Below are 11472 nucleotides of genomic sequence, written 5' to 3'. Positions count from 1 at the left end.
TGAAATAGCTAAAATATCAGAGGATGAGTTAAATTAAAGTTGCAGTTCAAAAGAGCCAGAATATAGTAAGAGTCATAGTTGTTTGGCCAGAAATTATGTTCAAAAGTTTGAAAATTTGGATTGTCAGAATTTGCACATGGAATACATGATAAGCTAGAAATTAGAAAGTACTTCCATGCTAATTAAAAAAGTACATGTGATTATTTTATATAGATTTTAACACAGTCTGAACATAATATAGATATATATACCCCTTATCATATTACAGAATGTTATTGCATCAGTTCTATATGAAAATTTTATCTTTGCACAGACCCTTCATCAAATACTTAGTGTGCTTACAGGTGCAGAAATGATGGTATATTAGACAGTATGGAGTTGAGTGCAAAGAGCCCCTGTTGAGTTGCTCACTTGCTTTGTGACTTTGGGCAAGTCAGATTCCCACTTTGAACCATCTCTTGTCCTGTTCATTGTTGTGTTTCCAACATTCAGCATGCAGACGCATAATAAATGTTTGTTGAATGAATAAATGGCCCTCAAGTTTCCTCACCTGTAAAACTGAGAGATTTGGATTAGACCTGTAAATTCCTTTTCAGACCCAAAATTCCAATATAATTTTGACCCAGTTCTTATTATTTCTTATCCTTAAGAACTGTATGATTTGTGCCAACTTTTTCTCTTTTTACTTCCTTGGGTTCTTTTTGCTATTCCCCACATGGAGACTTATGTTTCTCTTTTTTAAAAGTATTTCTTAGATTCAGTTTACGTTTATCTCCTTTTAAATATAACCTTTGTGGTTAAAAACTTTTCACTTCTGCTAAATTAAACCTGAGTAGCAGCTTTGTGCAAATCAGAAATTAGTTGCCCATTCTTGTCAGGAAGTTCTTTAGTACCTGGAATATATCAACAGCTTCCAGATTTTCAGTTTTTTAGGAGTCAAAACCTCAGGACTCATCTCGAGTCTGGTTAACATTTTGAAAAAATTAGGTATTTTACCTAACATGCCCAAAGTAGTAAAGTATGTAATCATTTGGTTTTTATATTTCCTCTGACAGGAGAGAAGAAGCAACCATTCAGTATACTTTTTAGTAACTGGAAGGGTTTCAAGGTCCCAAAGAGGTCAATAATGATAAAGGAGACCTTTTTCATTTAAGTAGTTACTCAAACTTGCAGAAAGTTTGGGGTTTTTTTTTGTTGTTTGTGTGTGTATGGGTGTGTTCAACTAAAAAAAACTATTGAAAATATTTTTATTAAATATTTTAAAGAAAAAACTAAAACAACTATTTTCTTTTTTTTTTCTTTTTCCTTTTTTTTTTCTTTTTCCTTTTTTTTTTTTTTCTTTTTTTAAAATTCTTTATTAAATCATACATTGACATGAATCCTCCACGGGTGTACATGAGTTCCCAATCATGAACCCCCCTCCCACCTCCCACCCCATATTTTCATTTTTAAAAGTTGCCTTCCAGGTCACATAGTCACATTTTTGCATGGTTATGATCAACTGTTTAAAAACTGGGCAAAAACTCATCTTTTAGGATGGCTTATATATGCATTTTGTATTTTAACCCAATAAAATTTTGTTAAGTACTAACTTCAGAGAACACAATAGAAACTGGTGACCCAGTCTTTTAGTGCTAGTCAAAGAGCATGTCGAGGCAGGACCTAGTTGTGCTCTCCTTTTAGCATTTTAGGTGTGATTATTGTTATCCAAGTCAATTATTGTTTTAATTTGTAAGGTTTATGAGAATATCCAATTGGTATAAGTACTTATAATTATTTAGAGAACTTGAGAAGGGTAGATTTTTTTGAAATTCATATGTTGCCTATAAATTATGAACATTGTTTTAATACTCCTGAAAAAGAAAGAAGAAATACTAAAATAGCTATTTTAGGGGAAAATTCCCCATCCCCCAAGTAGCACCCAGTATTAGCTTATCTCCTTTCCCACAGTAACAACTTTATCATGGGAGCATAGGGAACTGAAACCTTTCACAATGCCTTCAGTCAGGTAGGATTGGGCTAGCCTAGGCAAACCTGGGAAGATTGAGGAGTAAATTAATAATGTTAAGTGGTAAACAAGAGGAATGGGCAGAGCCAAAAAACTAGCTGTGCACAGCACTTCCAACAGAAAACTTTGACAAGCATTTACTTGTACTAAAATTTATAAACTAGTAGTGACTGAAGATTCACATCTATATATCCTTAGGTAATGCTGAAATTAAAATTTTCCATGTATATATATATACCTATATGTATGTATATATATTTAAAGTAATTCCACTCAATGAGCTCCTACTATATATATTTGGCTATTTTAAAATATATTTGAAATAACTAGTAAAGTTATAAAATCTTTAAAATTAAATGATCATGAAAATTTGGCATGAAGATTAAGAAATGGAGTCATTCTTAAAAGTGTTTTGAGGTGATTCATAAGGGACCATGAGAAGATGTATAAGGAGAGCTTCCTTGCAATCACTGTTATGAAATCATGTACATCATACATAGGAAAGAGAAAAAGTTCATTTTGCGCTTGTCTCTCTATAGGCCTGGACCTGTCTTCTCACCCATAGCTGATTGGACTGAGGTTGGGTCTTGAGCCAGTCAGTTGGGTGGTACTGGATCAGAGAAGGTGGAATGTTGATCCTGAGCTACAGGTAAGCAGAATCAATGGTCTAAGGAATCTGGCTCACAAAGAGCATGACAGATGCCCAGTTGGGAGAAAGACCATGGTAACTCCAGAGATTGGGGGAGCAAATAGCTGCTGGACAGCGTTTCAAGTCTGTGGAGGTTCTGTTGTTCTTGCAGGGATTCAGTGAAAGCCTCCTGAATCCCTTCTCTGACTCTGCACCCTAACCCCTTACTTATCATTTATCTGATTTGAAGAGTACTGTGTTCAGTGTTAGCCTCTATAGTAAGATACATCAAGCAGGTCTAGAGAAAAGCTGCCAGGGATTAATATACTTTTCTATACAAGTGGTTCTACTGACCCCTGACTATATTAACTGGGTATACTTTAAGAAGAATTAAAATGGCTATAATTTTTTAGTTCAGGAAAGAATGCTAAGGGGATTTTTCAAATGCTTAATAATCTTTATAAAGCAAATTCTGATGAACTGTGTACCCCTTGGTAAAGTCTGAAAAAACAAAATGGACTTAAATACAGCAAAAGGAATTAGTTTCTTGTGAAGAAGTGTTCGTTGGCATGGTAAACAAAATGGTGAAGTGCCAGTGACCAGATTTACTTTTCTTGGCAGTCTTAAAAAATTGGGCAAAAGTCACCTCTTAGGAGGGTTTATATATACACCTGCTGGTCTCTTGGGCTTCCCTGGTAGCTCAGCTATCAAAGAATCTGGCTGCAATGCGAAAGACCCTGGTTCACTTCCTGGGGAATTGTTCCCCTGGAGAAGGGATAGATTACCCACTCCAGTATTCTTGGGTTTCCCTGGTGGCTCAGACGGTAAAGAATCGCCTGCAATGTGGAAGACCTGGGTTCGATCCCTGGGTTGGGAAGATCCCCTGGACAAGGGCATGGCAACACACTCCACTATTCTTACCTGGAGAATTCCTATGGACAGAGAAGCATGGTTGGCTTCAGTCCATGGGGTTGCAACGAGTCGGACACAACTCAGCATAGCACAGCACTGGTCTCTTAAACGTCTTCCTTTCCCCCAAAGTAAATTATTTTATTCTCAGAATGTGAGGAATGGTAGAATTGATACATTATGGAGGAATATCAACAAAATTGGACAGTGGGGAAGGGCAGAGGAAAATCTAAACTCTGACTATAGGAGCTTTCCTTCCTTTAATGTACATCTGTTGACTTGTCATCCAGCTTATGCCTGTAACTGGTTGTCCCCTGGGAAAGAATGCAATCCAAAGAAGTGTCCCAGCAGCTCTGTTTGTGCTATGTGACTCTGCTTTTGTGGGCCTGCCATCCAGGTTAGGCCATAGGCCAAAGGCTGTCTCTAGGGAACTTGAAATGAAAACTGAGGGATTAAAGAAGTAGTTTGCAACATATAAATTTGTAAGATGTTCATGGCTCTTTATCACGCACACTACAGAAAACAGGTTCCAAGCTGAAGTGGAAGATGAATTCTGAGAACTGTGCCTTTGTTCAGATCCTTTCCTGGGGCCACTGTGTTCTTTCCTTACATTCCCTGGAGCTCTGCTACGTTGTCTGGAAGTGAAAGTGAAAGTCACTCAGTTGTGTCTGACTTTTGCGACCCTATGTATTGTAGCCTGCCAGACTCCTCTATCCGTGGAATTCTCCAGGCCAGAAGACTGGAGTGGGTAGCCTATCCCTTTCTCCAGCAGATCTTCCCGACCCAGGAATAGAACCAGGGTCTCCTGTCTAGTATAGTGTTTATGTGTTTTACTTAAGCTAGTTCCAATAGGTATCTATTATTTGAACCCACGTGTCCTAACTTATGTACTTTTCCAGAGCTGACTAAAATTATCTCTAATCTACAGAAAGCCTTCTCCTTTTCCCTCAGTCAGTGAAAAATCAGGCTGTGTTGCCTCCATATCATCTTGAATGAAAGGGTCGCAAGGAACTTTCTGAGTTAAGGGAGAAATTGGGTGAACACATGTCCTTGTTTGATCAATTACTAGTTATATGATCTTAGAAAAGAAACCTTTCCTAGCCTCAATTTCATCAAATGTTAAATGGACTACAGATTTCATCTGTAAAACAAAGGAAATATCTACTTCATAAGTAAAACTGTTTAGAATACTTTATGTGTATTATCCCACTTAATATTTATACTAACCCTATTCATATGTGTTCAGTGAAAGCCTATAATTATTAATATTCTTAATGGCAATCCACTCCAGTACTCTTGCCTGGAAAATTCCATGGACGGAGGAGCCTGGTGGGCTGTAGTCCATGGGGTCACAAAGAGTCGGACATGACTGAGCGTCTTCACTTTCACTTTAATTTTCAGATGAGGAAACAAAGGTTAAAATTTTCCCAGACTTAGCAGGTGGTAACCTAGAGCAAATCCTGTTAACCATTTCCTACAGTGCTTCTCTTACAAGCTAAACTGGAAAGACTAAAGATTCACATGCACACCATCAGTACACAGCCTTACATCTAATTCACTTGCACGCCCTCTGCCTCCCTCTGCTGGCATGATCTGGGCACTTGCTTCTCTCCTTCCAAACACTCAGAGAAGAGGGTGGTGTAGTCAAGAGAAGCTGACTTCCAGGAGAAAGCAGTTCTAGTCCTAATTTCTGGTGCCTAGAGCTTCAGACACTGTACATCTAAAGACCTTTCTTCAGACACTGCAAACCTAAAGGTAAATGTGATGGCGTCAGTCCCTAATTAAAAATCCTTTGTAGACTCTCCATAGACTTCAAGATAAACCCTCTGACCATGGTCCATACTGACTCATTTCTTGTCACTTTCTTCCTGCATGAATCTTGAATTTTCCTCATTTCCCCACTTTAAGTTCTACATGTGTACTCACCTCTGGGCCTTTTTATTTCTTCCTCTGAACTCTCTACCTCTCCCCTACCCCTTTCTCTTGTCTACTTCTTACATTTTCGTTAGGACTTAGTGTGGAAATCACCCTTGACAAAAGTCTTCCAGATGCCCCTATGGCTTGGATATGAGCCTTTTTTTTTTTTTTTTGGTTCCTTTTCACGCCTGTGCTTACACCATTATAGAATTTCATTTTCTTGGACCACCGTTTTACTTCTCTGACTTCCCTCTCTGAGTTGTAAGGTACCTGGATGGTAAAGTACTAGTGATACAACAATCCTATCCTCAAGGAGGCGTGGGAAGACTCTAAGTCCACTAAAACAGTTCTGTGGTGGCTGCAACATAAAGCACCATCATTTTTAGGGATTCCCAACTCAAATCATCAAAGAGATCAGAGACTCATGAATTCAGCTTCTACTTCTCAGGGACCCACACAGGTACTAGTTATGCTGGAAAAAGCCCACAAAACCCTGGAGCCTAACCTTGCAGCTATCTGCTCCTTCTATGTGCCAAAGTCTGTGAGGGGACTCATCATTGAGCAAAATAGCGTGAACTCTGGCTTTAGAGCTAGAGTTTAGCAGGAGAAATGGACATGAATAACCAAGCAGGTCCATGTGTGTAATGAAGACCTTGAGAGGTGATCCATGGAAAAGTCCTGGGTGCTATAAAAGCTCATAACACGGGATGAGAGGGTAGAGGGCCAGTGTAGGACCACTCCTTTGAGAAAGTGACCTGTATGAAAGACTATATAGGAATTAACAAGGCTGAGCCTGAGAAGAAGGGATGAGAGAGAAGAGCTCCTCAGTGTGAACTGAGGTGGGAGGGAGGTCGGCCGCTGAACTGAAAGAGCCATGTAACTGGAGTGCTTACGGAGGAGGAGAGGGGAGGATCTGAAGAGGTGGGAGGACCTGGAGGCCTTGCGGGCTTGAATTTACCTTACCTTCTCAAAGATGCCTCACTCCTCTCAAGACGAAAGGTGAGGGAGAACCCCGTGCGTGGTGGTCCGTGGCCACCCAGAGTGGCTGACTGTTGATAACCAGTGGGTAAAGAGTATGCCTTCAGTGCAGGAGACGCAGAAGGCACGGATTTGATCCCTGGGTTGGGAAGAGCCCCTGAAGGAGGGCATGGCAACCCAGTCCAGTATCCTTGCCTGGAGAATCCCACGGACAGAGGAGCCTGGTGGGCTAAAGTCCATGGGGTTGCAGAGTCAGGCACAACTGAAACGACTAAGCACACAAACTGTGGGATATGAAAAGCACTGCCCCAAGGCCTGCACTCTAGTAGGAACCTCAAGGACCCCAAAACTTTTGAGATAATAATGGAAGAAAAACAAGTCTTGCCTTCCCTCCTCTCTTGCTTTCTGCCCACCTCTGACCCAACCTCATGTCTTTAAATGATGTGATCCAGCAGAGATCTCTGGTGTGAAACAGTTTCTCCTCTTCATCCTCTTTGGGGACTGGTTGGGAGTGAAGTTTCTGCTCTTCTTCAAGGCATCTCAGAGGACTTTGAGTTCCCAGTATGCTCTCAGCCCTCCCACTCCAAACCAACTCCTGCCACTTTGAACCCGAGGCTCTTCTCTATCCTCACATGTATTCGTTTTATGTGTGTAAGTATGTGTGTGATTGTGTGTATTTGATTTTGAAACTATCCTTGCAGAATCCTACTGGTATCTTCTCTAACTTCTGCATTCCTACCTTACCTCTACCTTAAGAAGGGATTGGATTATGGAATAGGAGGGTTAGGCTATATCCAGACAGGGTCAGACTCCTTTCTGAAAGGCCTGGAAACCAAACTGAGGAAAAAGAAAAAGACCAAAGAATTACTTGAGAGCGTCTAAGTAAAATGTTGGATATGATCCACGCCAAACAGTACTTAGCAGCTCTGTGTGTTTTAAAATATCTGTTTCTGTACACAAGGAGAGACCCTTAGATACTTAGCAGAGGTTATCTCTGGGTAGTAGAATTACTGGTAATTTTTTGTTATTTGCTTATTTATAAGCAATTATATGCTATTTTATCAATCATTAATATCATAAAAATGACTATAAAACAAAACATAGTATAGTTTTTTGTTTTTTTTTCTGACTCTCCAGGATAGGCTCTACTTCTGGGTACAAAGGCTCCAACAAAAACATTTTCCAGTCATTGCTATCTAGTTTTTCAGGGAGAAGAGTAGTCCTCCAAATCCCGGGTCAAACCTGTCTTCCAGCCATAGTGTTTCCCACTATAGTCTGCTGTAAACTACAATAGGGGCACTGGCCTGTAGTTAGCACACCATGGTCAGTAGCATCATGAATTTTCACTGAAAATAGCTGGACTACAAACCCGTCTTTGGATATATATGGGATTGCTAAAAAAAAAACCCACCAGCTCCCCAGTGAGTGATACTGGGGATAAATGGATTGAGTATGAGCAGCTCTTTGTTAGAGATGAGTCATTCCTTTGCCGGAATACCACTGAGATGCATTCATGCAGGATGACTCTCTAGAAAATCATTGCTGAAGTCTGGGAATTGAACTCTGGAGAACTACTCTTAGCAGGAGCCGAAGGGCATCTGGTGATGTGAGGCTTGTTCGAGGGACATACAAAGTAGGAAGAGGACCTTTTGAACAAGCAGATTGCCATAGCTTCCCTTGTGGCTCAGCTGGTAAATAATTCATCTGCAATGCAGGAGACCTAGGTTCTGTCCCCAGGTTGGGAGGATCCCTCGGAGAAGGGAAAAGCTACTCCAGAATTCTGGCCTGCCTCATCTCCCTTGTCCTCGAGGGAAATGGAAGCATTTTAGTCATAGGAATTTTGTCAGCATTATTTCATCTTAATTTGGTTATTGGTAAATGAGAGGAAAGGGGGAAATCACAAAGGTGACAAGGGGGACATGTGTCTATATTATGTATCAATCCCTCTGCTCTTAAAAGGCCAGGCCACGTGAGTGTGTGTGTAATTTTTAACATAGATGGATCTAGCAAGCTCACTGAGACCATTTTCTTATTTAACACTTAGCCTTGGACTACTGTGTGGTAACATTTCTTTAATATCCAGAATAATGCTAGTACAATACAGGAAAGCAGCCCAGTTCCCACATCCTTTGCTGTAATTCCAATATTTACAGGAGACAATGGTATTTTCCTAGCTGGAGATTAGGTACAGATTTCACAATGACAGAGCCAAACATCAGCATCACCCTCAAAGGACAGTCACCAAAGCAGCAAAGCAGAAGCCAGGAGTATTGACAAAACGCTTTGACCAAAAACTGTATTGAAGACAGATTCCTTGACAAGCCATCAAACTCACACCAAGGAGAAACAAACCACAATATTAGCAACATGGCAGCATCCAATAGGCAACTAATCAAGGCTGCACATAATTTACCACAGACAGAGCTTTGGAGATGGGACATAAGAAGGCCTAAAATTCAAAGTCGGCCCACACCCCACCACTAGTCAGGTCCCTGTAGTTTACAGTTGGAGCTGTTCATTCTGAGGACCCCACCAGAGGCCCTATTCTAAAGAAGTCTAGCTTCCCCTAGTAGTTTAAAGCATCCTTTTTGTCTTTTTAAGGGACATAGGTAGTCTGCATAACTGGCTGCCTCCCAAAGCTATAATGAAGGAGACCTAGGCCTCTCAATTAATTTCACAAAAGACGAACCAAAAGTCTTAAGTTCTAGGCAATTGTGGAGTGAGAAAGATGTGCCCTCAGCAACCCTCCCCCTCCATTCTGTATCCTTTTGTTTGAATTAGCTTAATCTCTCTCTCTACTGTGAACAGCGAATGAGCTCAGAGCACTATCCTCTTGGAGGGATTTTCACTTTTGTCAGGAGTCAAAGCCTTAAACTAAAAGAATCAACTGTCTATCTAGAGCTGGTGGAACAGGTTTGCACACCCTGTTGGCATCCTATAGACCTGGGAGCCGTTGTCTTGGAGAACTGAGTCAGTTCATTAATATTCTCTATCAAATTCTTGGCAGGCATCAACCTGCCTTTCATAAAGACTCAGCAGCTACACTGCTTCTAAGATGTTCCATCTCAGCATTAAGTTCCTACAGGGCTGGAGAGGCCTGGGTTTCCACTTCCATGAAGCCTTCTTGGGACTCCCTTGAGGAGGCCAATTCACTCTTCAGTGGAAGGTTGAAGCTCTCCTATATCCACTTACCAAATTCCCAGGATGACGAAGCCTGCTATTTTTACATCCCCTTAGCGGAGGAGGCTGAAAAAGAACTGGCCCACATTAGGTGGGAAGTCCAGTGATTTTTACATACAACTGCAGCTATAGTCGACAGGTTACATATGAGCTTCTGTCTGACAAAAGTGCTTCAACTTTAAAATCCTTGCTGTGTGCTATATTGCTGCTTTCTTTGTGGACCATTAATTTTATGCCCTTTTGTATTGTTTTAATTTTTTGCATGTAAGTTAATTTTCAGTATTATCAAAGGAAACTCTTAGATTTGGTTTATTTATATACACAGATTTCAATTAAAATTTTCTTTTGATAATCCTGATACTTATATGTATTTTGATCAATTTTTTTTCCTTTTGGGCTACACTGCATGGCATGCAGAATGTTAGTTCCCTGACCAGGGGTCGAACCTGTGCACCCTGCAGTGGAAGTGTGGAGCCCTAAGCATTAGACCGTCAGGGAATTCCCCATGTTATAACTTTATTTTTATATATTATTGTTGCCTACATTTTTGGTTGTAAAGAAAACATGGTCATTTTTAATGACCATAGCCAGCTTTACTAGACCCCAACTGTATTTTTTGGAGGCTTCTTGTTTTGGGGAATCTGGAGATGAATGAATAAGTCAGTCATTTTTGAGCCATGATTTGAAAGATCTTTTTTTTAAAAAAAAAACAAACAAGCAGCCTTTCCCCCACTGTCTCTCTAAATAGCACTTCTGACTGGAAGCATCACAGTGACCTGCTTGTGCGGGGTGTGAATTGGGGGTCTGGATGAGGGCCTGCCAAAAGGACTGGAAGAAGTTCAAAAGCATGGAGCGAAACCAAATTTGTTTTGCGCATTTTGCCTCAGGTTTGCCTTGTGAAGAAATGAGAATGTAAGGCTTCTGAAAACCATTTGAGAACCGTGATTAAATAGACTGGAGAAGGTCTTTACCCAGTAAAGGGCTTTCATACAATGAATCTTCCTAAGGAGGAGCCTCAGTAAATAGGTTCAAAAGGGCACAAACTAGAATACACAGTATATGTTTGTGTAAAAGGAAAAACTTCCCATTGGTAAAAGCAAAATAATTGACTGTGGAGACCTGGTGGTCTTTATTAGCAGAATAGAGGCCCCTCTGTAGGACTGGGTGTGATCGGGTTCCAGTGTCCTTCCAGACCCGAGACTCTGAGGGGAAGGGTGGTTCTATGGGGACCAGCCTGGCCTCCGTGGGTACCAGGAAGTGGCATCAGCTGTGAAAGGGAGGAGCAAGAGCTTCGCTCAGATGTAGAAACAGGAAAATACACCACAGTACAGAACACAATAGCAGCATAATAAATACTGATCAGTTTATAAAGGAACAGAGTCCCAGAAGCCAGCTGAATATCGCTCTTGTTAACAGGGGACACTGACTTCATCTTCCCGGTTTCCGCTGAGATGAGCCTACTGCATAGACACAAACGTACCGCACAAAACTCTGGGACTAGGATTCTATTCTCGCTGTTCCCCACAGAAGGTTAGGCAGGAGGTCCCTCGGCCACTGGTCACTGTGACCCAGGGTGCCTGCTCCTGTGAAGGCGCATGAGTTTGGCTCTCTACTTCGGTGGCAAGCTCCAGTGGCATCAGACACTCTCGTCCTGGCCATAGACAAGGGCCATTCAGTATGGCAGCGATTGCGGCAGCCGTGACTCCTTCCTTTTGACAGCAGACCTTGATCCTTTACAAAGTTCTCAGGGACTCAAAAGGACAGATGTCTTTTTGGAAAGTAAACCAGAATCAGCTTGCCCATCCTCAGGGGACCTTGATCATGGTTTTCCTTTGAGGGGAGTCGTTACTTT

This window comes from Capricornis sumatraensis, chromosome 2 (genome assembly GCF_032405125.1).
Source record: "Capricornis sumatraensis isolate serow.1 chromosome 2, serow.2, whole genome shotgun sequence".
NCBI classification, from domain to species: domain Eukaryota; kingdom Metazoa; phylum Chordata; class Mammalia; order Artiodactyla; family Bovidae; genus Capricornis; species Capricornis sumatraensis.
This window is presented reverse-complemented; position numbering follows the sequence as displayed.